The sequence below is a fragment of the Patagioenas fasciata genome, chromosome 1, assembly GCF_037038585.1.
Source record: "Patagioenas fasciata isolate bPatFas1 chromosome 1, bPatFas1.hap1, whole genome shotgun sequence".
NCBI classification, from domain to species: domain Eukaryota; kingdom Metazoa; phylum Chordata; class Aves; order Columbiformes; family Columbidae; genus Patagioenas; species Patagioenas fasciata.
In genome coordinates, this window is record NC_092520.1 from 185,895,491 (window position 1) to 185,912,660 (window position 17,170).

Sequence of the window (17,170 nt, forward strand, 5' to 3'; positions counted from 1 at the left end):
GATTATTGTTTCCAGAACTATCTAGAGGAGTTGAAATTAAAGACTATATTATAGATATTAATTTCCTTTTTTCTTCTGATCATTTTACACTGCCACTCAACTATTAGCATACAGAGATACCAAACCACTATTTTATATTGTAAATAAATGTAAATTACTAAGCTTATATTGACTTTATTGATACTTGCTGTGGTAAATATTGAGAAAACCTGTTTTACCACTGAAAAATCTGTATTCCCACTGGTTGGGGAGTTAAGAATTCCCATGCTCACAAATATTAAAGAGTATAAAAATCAGTTTAACAGAATTTAGAACACAGAGATGAGGACCGATTTTATACAGAAATCTGCTAAGGAGGGTTTATCTTTGATAAGCTAAGAAGGACTGGAATGATCTTAGAATATTAAGTCTAGCTCCTTCTTCTGCAGGCATGAAGCCAGCTATTTGTAAACACTCCTCTTTTATAACTATAGCAATCAGTATCTTTACATAGGCCTTTTTGTTAGTGGTTAGTTTAATCTGGGTTGTGGTTGTTTTGGTTTGCTCTTCATCCAAAGTATTTCCACGGGAAACTTGTCCCAGGATGTGATGACTCAAACATGAAGGAAAAAAAAAGTACTTTTCTAATTTCCAGACTTCAATTTAATCAGTCACTTACACATTTTGTTCTTCTGCTAGCTTTACCTTATTGCGTACCAGCAGGATATATTTATCAGCAGGAATCTTATTTACTTCCTGACTCTCCTACACTATACAAGGTAAGGTTTTATAAACCCTGCTGTAATGTGGACTATGCTGTCATCTGAATAGTATTTAATTGCATGTGTTCCACTTTGAGTTCACTTTTATTTTTTCAAGTACAAAACCACAACTGAATGAATTATTCTAAATGAGATATCCAGAGCGTTACTAACTCCTTACTGCAACTGGAATAACTTTCCTGGTGCATCCTAGGATCATATTTGCTCTTTTCACATTTGTGCAATGCTGTCAGCTCATGCTTCTTGGTTGATCAGTAATGCAGAGATACGTTCTCCTCCTCACTTATTTGTAAGTAATAAGCTCATAACTTGCAGCACAATTACATGTTATTGGCTCCAAATGACCTGTCGTCATAGACTACTTAGAGTGTAATCCCATTTCTATTATTAAAGTTCAAACAGCCTTTCTGAATGATATTCCTATGTTCCTTTGAGCTGCTTATCATCGGTAAACTTCCCTCCCTCTCCTTTTCTCCCTGTCCTTTGCCTCCTCTTCACAGTGACGGCATCAAAAAATTTACTTGATACTAAACTATTATTTATCTACTGCATTTTATTATATTTTTACCCAAATATTTAAATTAAGCTATAAAAAAATGTTAGTTCCTCTCCGCTGGTAAGTAGAATTACAAATTTAATTATTAACTCTTAATTTTCTCTCAGTATCAAATGGTCCTGGTCCTCACCAGGTAAACTGACACTCTTGTATCAAAACAGATGTTAGCTTTTTCCTGAGAGTACCTGTCCCAGTTATTGTATAAAAACAATATTGATTTAATCTCTTTCATGACAATGCTGATGGGAGTTGGAGACTGAATGCACTCTTTTGGATACATGCAAGTTACAACGTAAATTGTCAGTATTACCAAACACTGAAGATCTTATTTCTTGTTGCAAGCAAAAATTTAAGGATAATGAATAGCAATACTTTTAGCGTACCTTGAGACATGTTGTGAATCCTTGAAATAAGACAGCAGAAAGCAAACATAATCAGTACAGGACTGAAACAACACAAATACTCTGGAATATTAAAAACTGATATTTCTTAGCTGAGATAAATGAGTTCTGATATGTCCATGTAATCCAAAGACATTCATTTTATTTCACCCAAAAGTATTCAACTAAGTCAAGCCAAGGACATATCAGCTTTACCACAGCTGTCATTCTCCCTCTCATTTAACAGTCAAGGAGTTAAAGAAGAAAATCTGTATGGGACTGGCTGCTCCTTAACTGTACACACAAACGCACACATAAATCCCTTTGAAGCATATCAGCTTTAAAAATAATCTCTTATCACCTAAAATAGCACACGAACTATGCAAAGTATATTAAGAAAAATTATGCATCAGACTTAGCAGATATCAAATGCTAATGACTTAAGGTTCTTCATTTCAAAATAAACTTGATGCCACACACAAAAAATATTTTTTTTTTTTTCTATTTTCAGAGCAAATTAACTTTCTATAGTACTGGTTTTGTTGTCACATGGCCCTACAGAGCAATGGGTTATTAGGCCTTAAAAACCCCAATTTCCATCTTTGTTTTTCTTCCCTGTTTGACAGAAAAACTAACTGATAAATTAATTCATAGATTTGACAAGTTGAATAAGAACACTTAACTGGCCACATACGTAATTTCCCTTCAGTTCTCTGGCAATCTGTTAGATTTCTACATGTTTCTGACACTTCTAGCTTATTTGTGAACAATTCTGATCCTTAAGGAATAGTCTGGAATCAGTTCCAAGTTATTTAAATACTTGTACTTTAGAAGCATATCCTGTCAAACCACATTCATCTGGCTGTACTAAGGCAACCTTCTGTTTCTGAGCATAACATTTGAGCATACACAATTGCTAATAGAGGGAGTTTCATTTCAATTGTTAATATAAGCACAGCATACATATGCTATTCATGTGGCGAAAATGTGCTGGCCCCAATATAATGTAAGTATGTTCGGGTGTGTATTTGCAGTCATGTCTTAAATTCAAGTGAGGAATTTTGCCAAAACAGACTCATTTTCCAAGCAAATGTTTGGTCAGCTGTTGAATACGTAGCCATCCTCACAGCCTTGTTTTAGCCATTATCACTGGATTGGTATCTCTTTCTACTTCAATCTAATACCATGTTTCATTTCAGCAAATGAAAATCAGAAGCCATATTTGATACTACCTAAATGGTACATTGGAATTTCGAAGTGTCCTTACAATAAAGGCATGCAAAGTGCAGGAGAAACATTTACTTTCCCTGTTTTAGTTCTTAATATTTTCATTTTGGTTTTAATAGGAACAAAGCAATCAAAATGCATATATAAACATCCCTAAAATATAAACAGATGCACACACTTTCATAAACATATAATACAATACTCAGCCTGTATTCCTTAAAGGTGCGGTGATTTTAAGCCTCTTTTGTTTCCTTTGCCTCTTTCTCAGTGCTATAATGCAAATCCTCAGTGTTTGAGCACCAGACTTCAAATGAGAGATCTATTCAAAACATGCACAGACAAAATAAGTGGTTTCCTTAGTAATGGGAACGATGTGAAGGCCTCTGAAACAGCTCCTCCTCCACTAAGTCATTATGTACATGATTCTTTCTACCCCCAACTTATTAATGTAAAGCTAAATTTACATTTAAAGAAAAATACCTAATATGCACTCAGTTTTTGGCAACAAGATTACAGAGCTGAGGGGAAACATTTCCTGCATTCCTAATTAAAGAGTTTGTTTTTTCCATCAGTAAGGATATTGTATGTTCCACTGACCTTTTACTTAGTTTTCTAGAGCTGCAAGTTGAAAAAAAAAAATGAAATCGTGAAACTGAACTACTAAGAGCTTCACTTCGGTACCTGTTATACTCCAATAGTTTAGTGTATTTGATTTAAACAACCATTAAGTAACCATATTCTGAACACATACTGCACGTGCCTAGGCTGTTCCTTGTCACCACCAAGATAGCTTCATAACAATTACCCATGACTACAGTTTGAGAATCCTATTGATGGCATGGGAAAATTACTACGGCACTTAATCTCAGAGTAAAAGTAACTAAAAGCAAAATGAAGTTCTAGCTCTAATACTTAGCTTAGTGACTCTATTCGTACAGATTTCTAAATTGGCAATATAACTCTTGTGCAAATAGTTATGAGAAGCAATTAACCTAGAATTACTATTGTTGTCTATTTTTAATATTAAACCACAATAAAATGTAACAAAATAGTATTGGTTTAGTTTAATCAAAAAAGATAAGAAAGTCAAGTCTGAAGTTCTGCCTTTGAGAAACACACCAATGCTTGCCATATGCACTTCAAAAAAAAAAAAAAAAAAAGTGATATTATCAGGAAAAGTGGCTAAATTTTAAAACATTGATAAGTGGCAGAATGAGGTTCCCTCTCATTGATCATGTCCTATTTGTGACACCACACAGTGTTCACAGAAAAAAAAGTAAACCTGTTTCAGCTTAAAAAAAAAAAAAAAAAAAAAAATCAGTTAATTCTTTATAGAAAGGAAAACAGATATGAGAAAAGAAATGGAGAAAGTCCTCTCCATAAGGACAAGATTTCAAGATTTTCAAGTTTGAGATTAACCTCCACCCATAAGAATTAAAACAATGCACTATTAGGTTGAAAATTCTAGGCCTTACATTCAGATCTGTACTGCTGTCATTGCCTTCATCAACCTCAGATACAGATTATCTCAAAGAGACACGTCACTGAAAGGTGTATCCTATGCACATACTGGATTTCATGAGCAACAAGCAGATCCTTATGAAACCAAGAAGAGCATCTCAGTCTTAAAGATCTACCAATGAGAAGATCCCAACAAGTTATATCCAATCACTGTAGGTTACAAAAACTGAGATGTCACCACAAGTAAGACACCAACATACTGAGACAAAATCAGATTTAAAATGAAATACACACACTGAGCTTGAAAACTTTATTACAGATCCCATATTTCATCTACCTAATCCAGCTGCACATGAGCATTCTCTAGGTGCTTTTCACTACTCCATCATTCTTAAGATTCCCAGGCAGGTTGTAGTTGCTATGTGTGACTCATTTCCAGCCCTCGGCAGACTCTGGCACGCCAGAGATTCTTGCCAATTAAAATAGAGCCAGGGATGAAAATTTAAAGACCTCAGATATCACTCTGAGTTGGACCCAATAGGTTTAAAACATGTTAAAACTTTTCAGACCTCAGGCCGTTCCTGAGGAAAGCTGACTATACCTCTGGGACCTACAATGAGGAAAGACACTGTAGCTCTTGCCTGGGATCTTGTCCTTTCTGCTTTGTAGAACACAGTTGCTACCTGAATAGGCAAATTTGCTGGAATACGCAAAATCCCCTTGAACACCAAGATAAGCATCAGCTCATCCACCACTGCTTTCATTTGTCCCCATCACACATGATTGAATTTGCCTGTACTATGCAACTGCTTTTACTACGTAGTCCCAGATTTTGCCAAGTCATGTAGCAACTACTACCCACATAGATTTAATGAAGTAGCTGGTGCTTTGCGTGGATGTGAACTTTTCCTTACGTGAAATTCTTTACAGGTTCACAGCCTAGATTTGTTTCCATCTGCTTTATCTCTATCGTATCAACACTAACTCTGAGATCTGATACAAGAAAGTGGGTAGCAGGTTGAGTAATCTCAGTACAACACTTTCCATTATGAAGGACAACTACATTTAGAAACTTGAACTCGTTGTTGGCAACAAGCCTTTCATCCTCAAAAAAAAAGACAAAGAACTAGAGTTAGAAATGTTGCTTTTGTTTTCCAGTGAAAAAAATTATTCTATTTCAGAAGGATACATGTTAATAAAAGTTATTCCTTGTCTGTATGGAAACAGAGCCCTTAGGAAAACATCAATAGTTAGTTGCCATAATATCTGAAAATGTGCATAACAGTGTCAGGTTGACAACACTGCACTGAAAATGCTGGTAGAATGGTGTTACATGAAGTGATAGTACCTTTTTCTCTTTTCCAGGCAAAGCATGCAATGACAGCTGCCTGTAATTAATAAGTCAATTAATAAGTTAACTGATGAAGCCACAAAACAGATTTCCTTGAATCTGAGCAATTCTGGACCTTCATTCAGAAAGGAATACCACCCCGCCCCACACCTCACACACTAAGGCTATGCTTTACAGAACTGGTGAGAATTAATCTGTCAAACACCAGCTCCTTTCTTTTTCACTCTAAGTGCTATGAGAAGAAAGTGCGAAAAGCCACCACTCAGCCTTCTTCTTGGTAGTTATGGTGCCTCAGAAACCAAGATAGGGGCATATTTAGTCAGAAGCAACAAAGGTATTCAAAAAGCGTCTGCTCTTTTGCACTTGGTCATAATCTGTATGGATACACACTTAAAAAGCATTTTTTTAATTGCCAATTTCTGATATCAAGTGTGTCATCTTGGAATTTAATTCAAATACGGTGTGGGTTTTTTACTTTAACTGCAGAGTATTTATTTCATTTTTTAACTATAATCCCTGCATTTGAAACACAGCTCTGTTCTCAGAGCCTAAAGATACTAGAAATGGTCACCTTTAGTTCTCTGAACCACAACAAGCCTACAGGATATTAAAGCCCAAGGATGTTCTGTCTTTCTGTGTAATGAAAAAAGGAAAAAGTTTTGAAATCCTCTTCCAATTTTGAAAAAAATGCACATACAGAACCACTGTATTTTAATAACTAAAGTTTTTATGCATCATATTAATTGTCCATTACAAACAAATAATTAGTTTATTTTCATGTGCACTCAGTAATCAGATAAAATGCATGCTAAATAATTACCTGGAGTTAGCCTACATTACTTTCATCATTTCTCTTATCAGTCTGAGAGATTTTTTTTTCTATCCTGTAACCTAATAAGCTATATATATAATTCTGGAGAAATAGATTACATTGCTATTTTAAAACCACCAAGCATCATAGTGAAATCAGCAGGAAAATAACTTAATGAACTTTAATCATCATAATTGTATTGGTTATAAAAGATATTTTTCTCCTGTAGATAGTTTGGAAAAAAATATTCTTTAGCATTAGCTAAATTAAAAAATTCAATTATTTCACTTTTTATGAAATGGAACTTTATTATGATATAATAACATTTTAACTGATATGTAAATGTATGCCTATCAAGGAGGTACTTCAGTTGCATATATAGTCCATCATAAGAACTGACTTTCTTTATGCAAGTATACTTTAGCTGATTTAATTATTTAGCCCTCTAATTACACAGTCCATACCAATCAACCAAAATGACGCACTTCTGTAATCTTAATTTCATATGTCAAATAATTGAATATGTTTTTGCATGATTCCCATGTTAACTAGAAAGCCAGATTTTGAATGAACGACAGCAAGTACATGAGGCTAGGGACAAAACCCAAGAAAGCTTTCATGTAGGGCAATGGCTGTCCCTACCTATTCCCTTTTCCCTACATCTTCTGTTTCTCCATTGGCTGAGGTAAGAGAAATAGCAGTATTCAGTTGCCTTTAACAGAACATTTTCCTATTTTTACTTTCACCCAAACTTTTTGAAATTTTCTTCTCTCTTACTGCACCCACCATCCCATCCCTGTAGCACAGGTTTACATCTTTTGTTTGGGATGGGTATGACTAACCACACGGCTGAGATCAGGAAGGATTTCCATTTTTCCTGTGGGGGCTAGTGTGGCAAGAAGTCTAACTTCTGCCTTTAGGTTGTGCTTGCTTAACACATCCTGAGCATTGTCCCATCAGACACGGGCCATTATGTTGTGCAGCAGGGAAGGCTCGTGGGTTCACTTTGGGAAGCTTAAAATGGTTTGTATTTGCAGCTTATGGTGGTGAACATTAGGTATTATCAGAGGCTCCAAGAGCCACCTTGTGGGGGCACAGGAGAGACAAGGTTTCACCAATGAGCCCTGAGGCTACGGAAAGGTGATGTGCCATTTTTTTGGCCTGAGGTGTTCACTGTCCTGCACCCAGGCAAGAAGACCTAAAAGGTAACCAAATATGGGCTGGCCCCAACTATTTTTGTTATACCTCTAGAATTTACAAAAAAAAAAAAAAAAAAAAAAAAAGGTAATGCCCATCATGAGAGAAATGGGAGAAAATGGAAAGGCCACTTGGCCTTCCTTCCACCCTACAGTATTTAATGTATTTGCAGTCTGTCACTTAAAGACCATTATTTCACATATGAGACAGTCCTACTGAGTTGTATGAAACCTGAGCAGCAGACATCTTTAGTAACATTAAAAAGATGCTCTCTCTATGTAGTTTAAATGCTGTATTAACAAATCTGAGGCAGAAAGAAAAAAAAACTGCTTTATTACAGGCACAACAATGTAAGTACCAGTGAGTCAAACAGGACCTGCTTTGCAAAATTTGTCCTAACAAATTATTACACGTTGAATTTTGTTCAAGAAGTTAGCATTACTTTAATTTACTTTTCATAATAAGTGATTTTATTAAGTGTAAAATCTTTCTCTTTTTTTCAGAAGGAAAACCAAAACTAATGCAGTCCACAATCTCAGACTCAAAGTGAATTGAAATTATAATATATAGCATTCATAAAATACTAACTAACACTAACCATTTTATAATAGCATTCTAGAGCTATTGCTGTTGCAAAAAGTACATTAATTTACATTGTTTGCTAATCTTCAGAAACTTTTCATGCTATTATTAGACAATGAGCCTTTCTTTAAACAAAGCAGGAGTGTGAAATGAGAACCACATCTCACTTCAATCCACTAGAGGGTGGCCTGCCTCAGTCCAGGCTATGGTACAGAATTCATGCAAGATACTCACCAGCTTCTGCGTTTTGACCTGTTGATAACCAACTCTTTGTATTTCACTATTGCTTATCTTCTATTACAAAGTAATTTCCTTTATATAACACAATATGTATGATTAAAAAAAAAAACCCACCTTTTCCTAACATCTATCTCATTTATTGCTTTGTGTATCTGTGCAAAGGAATTATATATTTCAGTGTATACTTCCCTTAAACTGGAAAAAAAAACGTGAGTTATTTTACAATTTTTAAAACCTTCGTACTTTGTATGCCCTTTGCTCACAGATAAAGTAGGAAAAAAAAATCTTCATCAAAGATTATGCCACAAAGGGAGATGGGTGAAAGGAAGAAGGAAGGAAGGGAAGGAAAAATCTTGGCTGCCTATCATTTATAAAATTAGATGGTCATAAAAAAGAGAGTCAAGTAGACAGAGACTGAAAGAAAATGACGTTATTTCACCAACCCCTTTCTCAGTTTATTCTGAATTTTTATTACTCAGAAAGATGTTTTACCACTCTCAGTTTCCACTGATAAACACACGTAATAGAATTTAGTATTTTATAAAATTTGGAAAAGGAGGAGTATGAAAAATACTTTGTTTAAAAAAAAAAAAAATCAGCCAAACTGAGGGGGGGAGGAGCATTTTTTCTGAATGGTTTCAACATGCAGTATCCTCTGAACTACAGCAGCATTTGCAGAACTTCAGTGATATCTAATCAGTTGTTCTGAACACAGATAACATCCTTATATAGCTTAAAAAAAAAAAATTATATATATATATGCATATATTTATATATAGAATAGGGGATCTATAACCTCCGGAGCTGTTCTGTACAAACACAAGGCATGCCCTGTAACTCCCACAAATGGGAAGAGAGCTCTGGAAGCGTGCGAAGGCTGGTTTGGTGTATCCGCACCCGAAGCAGCCGTGTCACGTAACAGACAGCTTCCCACGCCAACCAGGCTGGCGCAGCCGCGCGCGCTCCGCGGCATCTGGGCACGCCGGAGCATCGGCTGCGCTCCGGGGAGGGGAAGGGGCTCAGTTATTAATGACCGCCGAGCAGGCATCACCATGTCAGTGTGACAAGCGAGCGGGTGAACGATGCAGCACTAACCACCATGGAAACAAGGAGAAATAAGAAGAGCTAGTGAGCATCTCTCTCCCCCCGCCCCCCCCCCCCGCCGCTTTCTCTCTCCACTGGATTGCGAGCCTCAGCCAGGCAGCAACAGCGCCTGGCAAACGTAAGGGATCTCAGCTGGCAGCGCAGAGAGTCGCTCATGTTGTAGGATATCAATAGATACATCTTTGTATTATATACCATTAGACACATGCACACACACATATACATGTATGCACATCCACTCACACTCTGGCTTTAATACAAGTATGTGGCTACCTGAACTAAGGAATCACAATCACTGAGATGCAAGAACTCCTCCAGCTCTGAAACTACTCTTATTATAGGGTAAGTTCCTCTTTATTTTCAATTTTATCCTGACTTTTATGTTAACATGTAAACTCTTTCCCCTTTCTTCTTTTCCTAGATTAATTTTATTAGCTTATTGTCATATTTTACTTTCTGAATGGAAATACTAATGCAATCTGCTTTTTGTGCCAGAGATAAGGTAAATATGCTAGCAAGAGTATCAGATTTGTGCATTTGTTAGCTTGAAAGAAAATCAAAAGGTAAAAAATTATAAAGGGAAAATGTTTCCCCTGATGTTTCAGATGCAAAATCAAATTACACAGTTGCTCTGTGTTTTCAAGCCAAGAAAATAAGATACAGGACAGTCTCCTTTCTTCTCTCCAGTGCATGGATTAGGGGAAATGCTGTTTATGTTAGGACCTAAAAACCACTCAGCAGTGAGGCTGAATGAGCATATCACAAACAGTTATTGAATTTCTGCCAGGCTACATCTTAAGGATTGTGGCAAATGACTTTGCTTAAAAACATCCCCTTTCCAGTTAGAAGGGACAGAGTGAGTGCCTGATTACTGATGCAGCTGGAACGGACGCGTTAGGTAAAAAGGATCGCATTAAGTAGAAGAGTTCTAATCTTCTTTGGTAATTAACGGGATCACAGCAGGGTGCCTCTAAAGTATATTTTCATGTAAGGAGACTGTTCATATCCATCACTATAAAAGCTTCGCCTGTTTTAGTCTAGGAAGGCTCAGAACTGTTTGTCTTTGCTTTCAATGTCTTTGTTTTCACATGTCTAGTTGGAGTTTTTGTCCAGCAAAAAGAGAAGAACCCAACATGGGGGGAGGGAGGGGGCAGTAAATCCAGGGGGCTAGAAAAAAAGACAGTAATTTTCTATTTAACCAACCTAATCAACATTAAATTCCATGCTAGCACTACTGTTGTCTAACGTGTTTGTGTTTATGCTTGTGTATGGCATTTCCTTCATGCAGCATAAGAGCACCTCAGTACCCCTTCAGATCATTGAAAACACATTCAGTAAAGTCCATCAGCATGGATCTGTGATTCATGCATCAGTGAGAGCCAGAGAGAGATTTTACTTTACACCATGCAAAAAACAGGTTAGCTATCTAATGCATGCTCCAAAGTGAAAAAATACAACCTGCATCTTCCTGATTTTTTTTTTGTTTGCTTTCCGGAGTACTATTCCTGTATTAAAAATAGCTCAGTATTTAAATTATTTCTCCTACCCCTTTTTCTCCACCCACCATTTCACTCCTGTACACCGTGGAGAACATCATAAAGAATCTGTTCTTTTGCAGCAATGCAATTTTTTGCTTGTAATTTTAGAGTTATTGTGTTTTGAGAAACAAACATTGTGAAACAACCATCAACAGATAGCCAATGGCTGTAAGCCTGCCCCCTTTCCATAAATGTCAGGGAACAGGTAGCTTAACAATATGTATAGTAAGAAGTCAATTAATTCAAGTGACCTTTGTAAATGGTGACAATAAAGCAGCTCTAACAATATGCCACAGCATTCAATATTCCCTCTGGAAAATGAACGAGCTTAAGAAGAGGTTTCCTTTTCAGAGTACAAAATGAAAGGTATTGAAGCATTAGCTCCTGCTATTGGCAAGCTTGCTTCCTCTCTTTCAGGCTGTCTATGAAATCTGTTTAAAGCAAGCTGGCTTATTTTATTCCATGAACCACATTCTCTGGTTCAATTAATTAAATATCATCATTTCACCCATATCGCATATACATTTTAGTTGCTAAAACAATAATTTCAAGCTATTCGTTTGGATTTTTACAGAATGTGCTACACAATAAGAAGAGAAAACCTGATTCTGATGTCCTCATGCTATATGCAAAGGACTACTCAGATGAAACTTTTTCTGTATGCCATGGTACAGGCTCAGCTTTTCTGAATCTTTATCCTTACTCATTTTTTATGTAAAAATTAAGTAAATATGAGTAACTTTACACTAATTCATATTGGGTTTTGCCACATATATTCTAACGTGCTACTTTAAAATATTATACAGATAAGCAAAAGAGTTTCAGAGAAATGTGGTCATTCCAATCATACATGTACAGAGACAATATTCTGTAGATGCATCATGTGAGTGCACAACATAGACATTCTTAACCAGCAAAGCAGTCAAAATGTATGGTGACTGTATTTTGGTTAATACGCCCTCAAAGCTCCTGCAATAATGTTGTAGTGTCAGACAATGACTGGCTGATGTTGTTATGGCAACCCCAAAGTACCGCCTTTCTGGGTGGTAGATCTGAGCATGACATGACAGCATGGCTGTTTGGAGTACCCAGAAGTAGGCGAGTATTTCTCTTTTGCACCATTAGGCCAGATCAACTAGGCAACACTGATACCTGTAATGCAGATCAAAAAGAGCATGCATTATCTAACTGATAAGAATGAGCAGCTTATGAAAATAGCCATGTCCTGCAAATCACGTGTGATCACTTGTCCCTTGACACTAGAGGATAAAATTAAGGGTTTGTAAGTGAGAGCAAACCATTTAGTAGTGTTGGAACCACTTTATTTGACTCTTGCCCCTAATCTATATGAATAATGATTCTATAAGCAAACCAAAAGCACTGCTGCTTGGTGACAACCATTCTAACTTTAAATGGCCAGTGTTCAATAGCCAAATTTTAGAGCATCTAAATCAATAGAAGATAAGTAGTAGAAGACAGAGTTTTTCAAGACAAGTTCTACATTACTTCAGAAACAAAATCACCACAGAGAAACAACGTTTTTAGTGAGTTATGGTTCATCAACATTTTAGTTAATTCATATCTCTTTCCTTCAGATAGTACCATTAAAAGCTGAAGGAAAAGAAAACTCTCAAGAGACACATTTTCAGAAACTATCTTAATAAATCCTTCCACTTTGAATTCCACAAACTCTACTTAATATCAACTAGCAAAAACTGACAATGAAAAACTAATTTCACACATGGCACTCAAGGAGCCATTTTTAGAAGACCAAAACATGGACAGCTTCTAAAAAACATTTTTTTTTTTAACAGAATAAGTCTTCAAGTCCTCATACTACTTCAAAAAGAATATTAATTCTCCTTCTAACAATACAACAATTAAAATTCTTTACCTAAGGCAAAATGCCAGTAGAATCTGAGAAGAAACAGTAGTGACAGATGTCATTAGAAAGGTCATTAAACACATTAGTATTAAGAGAAAAAGCAATACTTCTCATTACAACTGTAAAGTAAGTGTAAAAAAGAATTACTGTGCCTTTTACTTATTCAGCTGACCAGTCCACAAGCTGTTGAATGCCATTATCGTGAAACAATGTTGTTCATAAAGAACATTCCTTAATATCCTTGATGCCAAAAACTTTATTTAAACTAACAGTATTATCTTCAGTGTTACACACAAAATCTATAAATGACGTCATCAAAGTTTCCACAACAAATTTATATCCTCAGTTGACCTGAACTAATAAAGTTTTACTAGCATAGCACATGGAGCTATACTCATCTGTGCAAGAGAAATATCCAATATGGATGTTAATCAGATTATTTCACTTTGGGTTCTTTGTGGAGTACCTGACTGTGCCACCTGGTCAGAAAGAGCATTTTCATGGGGGTGAAATACAAACTACTTTCACAATTTTGCTTGATCCAATTACCCTCTCCTGAAATAACTTCCTATTCTTAATACATGGAAGATGGTGCTATATCATGAATCAGCCATAATAAAAATAATAGCAAATAAAAAGATAGTCAACGTGTGCACATTTTCTTCTCTCACTATTAAAAGATATGTTCTCGTCACATAAGCCAAAGGAAATATCATTTGATAAATTTGTCAATGATTTCTTAGGTTGAATCTACAAATTTCTTGGAAGAACATGCTACAGATAAGCTCTCACCATTAGCATTTCCAAACCTCCTTACTGGGTTTCTGCAAAGCACGAACAAATGCAAAGAAGATAAAAATGAAGGGAAAGTTTCATTTCATGTACACAAATTTATATAGTCTATACTTTAAACAGGTATCCTTCATTTAGGAATATTTCTTCTTCACAAAATATTTATCTCAATAAAACTCTCTCTCTTTCAGCTTGCCTATTTGCTGTAACTGCTTGGCCACAAGCTGTAATGCTCTAATTCAAAGGAAATAAGAAAGAAGATCTCTGTATTCCCATTATTTCTATTCAGTTGCTGTATTTCTGAAATTCATTAAAACATCTGCCCCAAATTTAATGGTAGCTTAACTCTACTGACCTCTGAATTAGAGCAGAAAAGAATTTTTGCCTCTTTTCTGATCTCAACTCCCACAATCTCAGTCAAACCAGGAAATGCTTTTTGACAACACTGGCACAAAAGAAATCATTTAGCAGCTCCCTTTCCTGAATAAGCATCTGTTCTTAGAGGTAAACACTGCAAAGCTGAAGAAAATGGTACGGGGAATATTTTTTTTTAAGTATCTAGCAATTATTAGCGTTGCCCTAAGAGTCTTTTACTAGAGGGTTCTTGTCACGCAAATAACACCTCCTCTGCCAGGGAATACTTTAAAGTCTCTAAATTATTTGGTATAAGAAAGGTAACAATCATAAGTTTAGCTGTACCAAAAATTCCCTGGACATCCAACTACCAGTATATTAAAAAAAAAAAAAGGATTGTTTATACAATTCTCTGCCAAGGGATCAGGCAATTTCAGAAATTGCCTGTTGAATAAATTACAGAATAATAAACCAGAATAAACATCAGGTAACAGAACACAAAACAGAGCAACGTTGTGCACTGAGACATTTTTAAAATCACCATAGAATAGCCATCACACCAGAGGAGAGAAGATGACTCTCCTAACAGCCTTTACAAAGGCACTGATGGTGAGATGTTACAAGGGCTCTTCTAGTGTGGTCTTGAGAGGTTAGAGGACACCACGGCTGACAAACCACTTGGGTAGCTTTGTCATCATGATCATGGTGCTAAAACAAAAAGTCATCCTCATTTGAGACAGCACAAGAAATATATCCCTGACTCCGGAGGCACATAAGTGCAAATGTTTAACCAGTTCCCTGAATAAGGATAAACACAAATGTTTCCTACTTCTGCTTTACAATAGTGGCACATCTTTGCTGAAAACAGAGATATATACATGTCAACTATTTGTATCATATTTATGTGATTTATTCTGTGCCTAAAGTCCTAATAAAATTGCTCATCTTGACAGGAATAACTTTATGGGGAAACAGAGACTTTTCTCAAAGATGAGAAGTGCCACATAGCTGTAAATCGAAGGACTAGAGACATTTGTTTCTTCACCCCATGCTCATTCCTGTTGCCAGGTTCTCTCAAGTCCCTGAACCTCCTCTCTCCTCTGCAAAGCAGCGAGCCAATTCACACTGTTTCTATCCAAATGCAGAATTACCTGCTGAGTTCCCCACACCAGCTGGCTCCATGTTGCAGGCCACAGGAGCAGCAGTGTGGCAGGAGAGCCTGGCCCAGACGAGCCTGAGCCTCCCAGAAAAACCTCTTCCCTGTGCAACAACAGCTCCAAACCAGTTGCATAATACAAAACCACTCTTTATCATGTGCCTCATACAGAAATCAGGCAGTGCTTTAAAAATTACTCTTCCCTTTCCACTGCAAAGGTATGTTTCAGAAAAAATACTATTAATTTATAAAGTACAAGATTTTCTTTTATCAAATTATAAACAAATAATTATCCTTTCGGTATGAAAAAGAAAAATACAGTCAAGTCATACTTCATTACTGCTGTGGCTTGAGGGACATTATCTGCACAACTCCCACTTAATGCCAGTTTATAACAAAACAGTTACTTAGGTCATCCTCTAAGTATAACACTACAAGTTTATCCTAGATATATTCATTGTACTACACCTTGTGAATATATATTTCTTTTTACACAAGATGCACCATGTTAACTTTCAAAAAAAGACAGCTGAGACCGTACAGTAGCTATTTCACGACACTCCCAGAATACAGTAATTTCAATACTTACTTCATTTTATTTGTTTGGCAATTTTGTTGCTGGTAAGCCCAAACATAAGGCTAAAACTCCACAGCACTCAAGAGAAACTGAATGATTAATGACCATTATACCAGTTTATACAGGTATCCTTATGAGGTGAGAGAAGACAAAATGAGGTAATTGCAAATATAATGATCTGTAAAACCAGAAATGTTTGTCTGAATGGCAGTTTCGCCCAGCACATATAATTCTGGTAACATATTCTTGTGAGTAATGCTGTCATATAGATTACTCAGCCATCAATATTATGTCAAACAAACACGGTTTTGGTCATTTCATTTTTATTGTGCAATAAGAGACAAAAGGGATATTCAGCATATTACTCTAGGATTAGACTCACAACTCCGAACTTCAAAAACAAATAAGGAAAAGTACTCTGCCCTCCAAGAGCAGCAGCAGAGCTGATGACCTCTATCTTTCCTGGGCAGAAAGAACAGCACAGCAATAGTCCTACATTTTTCACTTCCATGGATCCAAGAATAATTATGTGCATATATGGATATGCATCATACAAACCCTCTACACACTCTGACAGGAAGCAATCCCCTTAGATATTAGTGCATGCAGTAATTTTAATATGATGAATTTAACCTCTATATTTCAGAGGTATTATATGTAATACAGTGTATTTTCATACCTAAACTTGCTATCAAGAACCCATTGTTCAGATCAAGTCCTAGAATTCTTGGACCATATCCTCACCACGGCTCTATCTCAACAGCAGTCAGGAGAGACACTACATTGGTGTTCACACTGGTACAGATGCTTCCATGACTTTAAAGCACAATAAAAAACAAATACCAGTTTCCATTCTGTAACATTCATTTTATAACACACATTCTGTTACAGTTAATTATAAGAAAAAAAAAAAGGCATGTAAAAGGTGCAAAAGGTATATTAAAACAACTTTAAGATATAAATTAAGGAAAACCTGATTAACTCACACAAAATCTATAATTTTGCCTCATTAGTCACAGATACTAAAGCATACATTGCTCTCACTTGTACCTCTGAAGCTGGTGTGTATTATTGGTGATTTCTGATGTGGTCAAATACCTCAGTAAAACCAGGCTGGATCACAACCATTGTGAAATCACTGTCTTTTTATTCCTTCTTGATTTCTTGCTAATTGCATTTGTTTCCGCTTTCCTATTAA

General features: G+C 36.1%; 2 protein-coding genes across 2 annotated transcripts in view; one reads left to right on the forward strand and one right to left on the reverse strand.

Moving 5' to 3' along the window:
• Positions 1 to 17,170, reverse strand: part of IMMP2L (inner mitochondrial membrane peptidase subunit 2) — a 456,167-nt gene that overhangs the window by 220,385 nt on the left and 218,612 nt on the right. The gene's annotated exons all lie outside the window — the stretch shown is intronic.
• LRRN3 (leucine rich repeat neuronal 3) overlaps positions 9,432 to 17,170 on the forward strand; it is a 33,374-nt gene continuing 25,635 nt past the window's right edge. The window contains exon 1 of the mRNA XM_065860624.2: positions 9,432 to 10,012. The gene's annotated coding sequence lies outside the window, so the exon portion shown is untranslated. The remainder of the gene's footprint in view (positions 10,013 to 17,170) is intronic.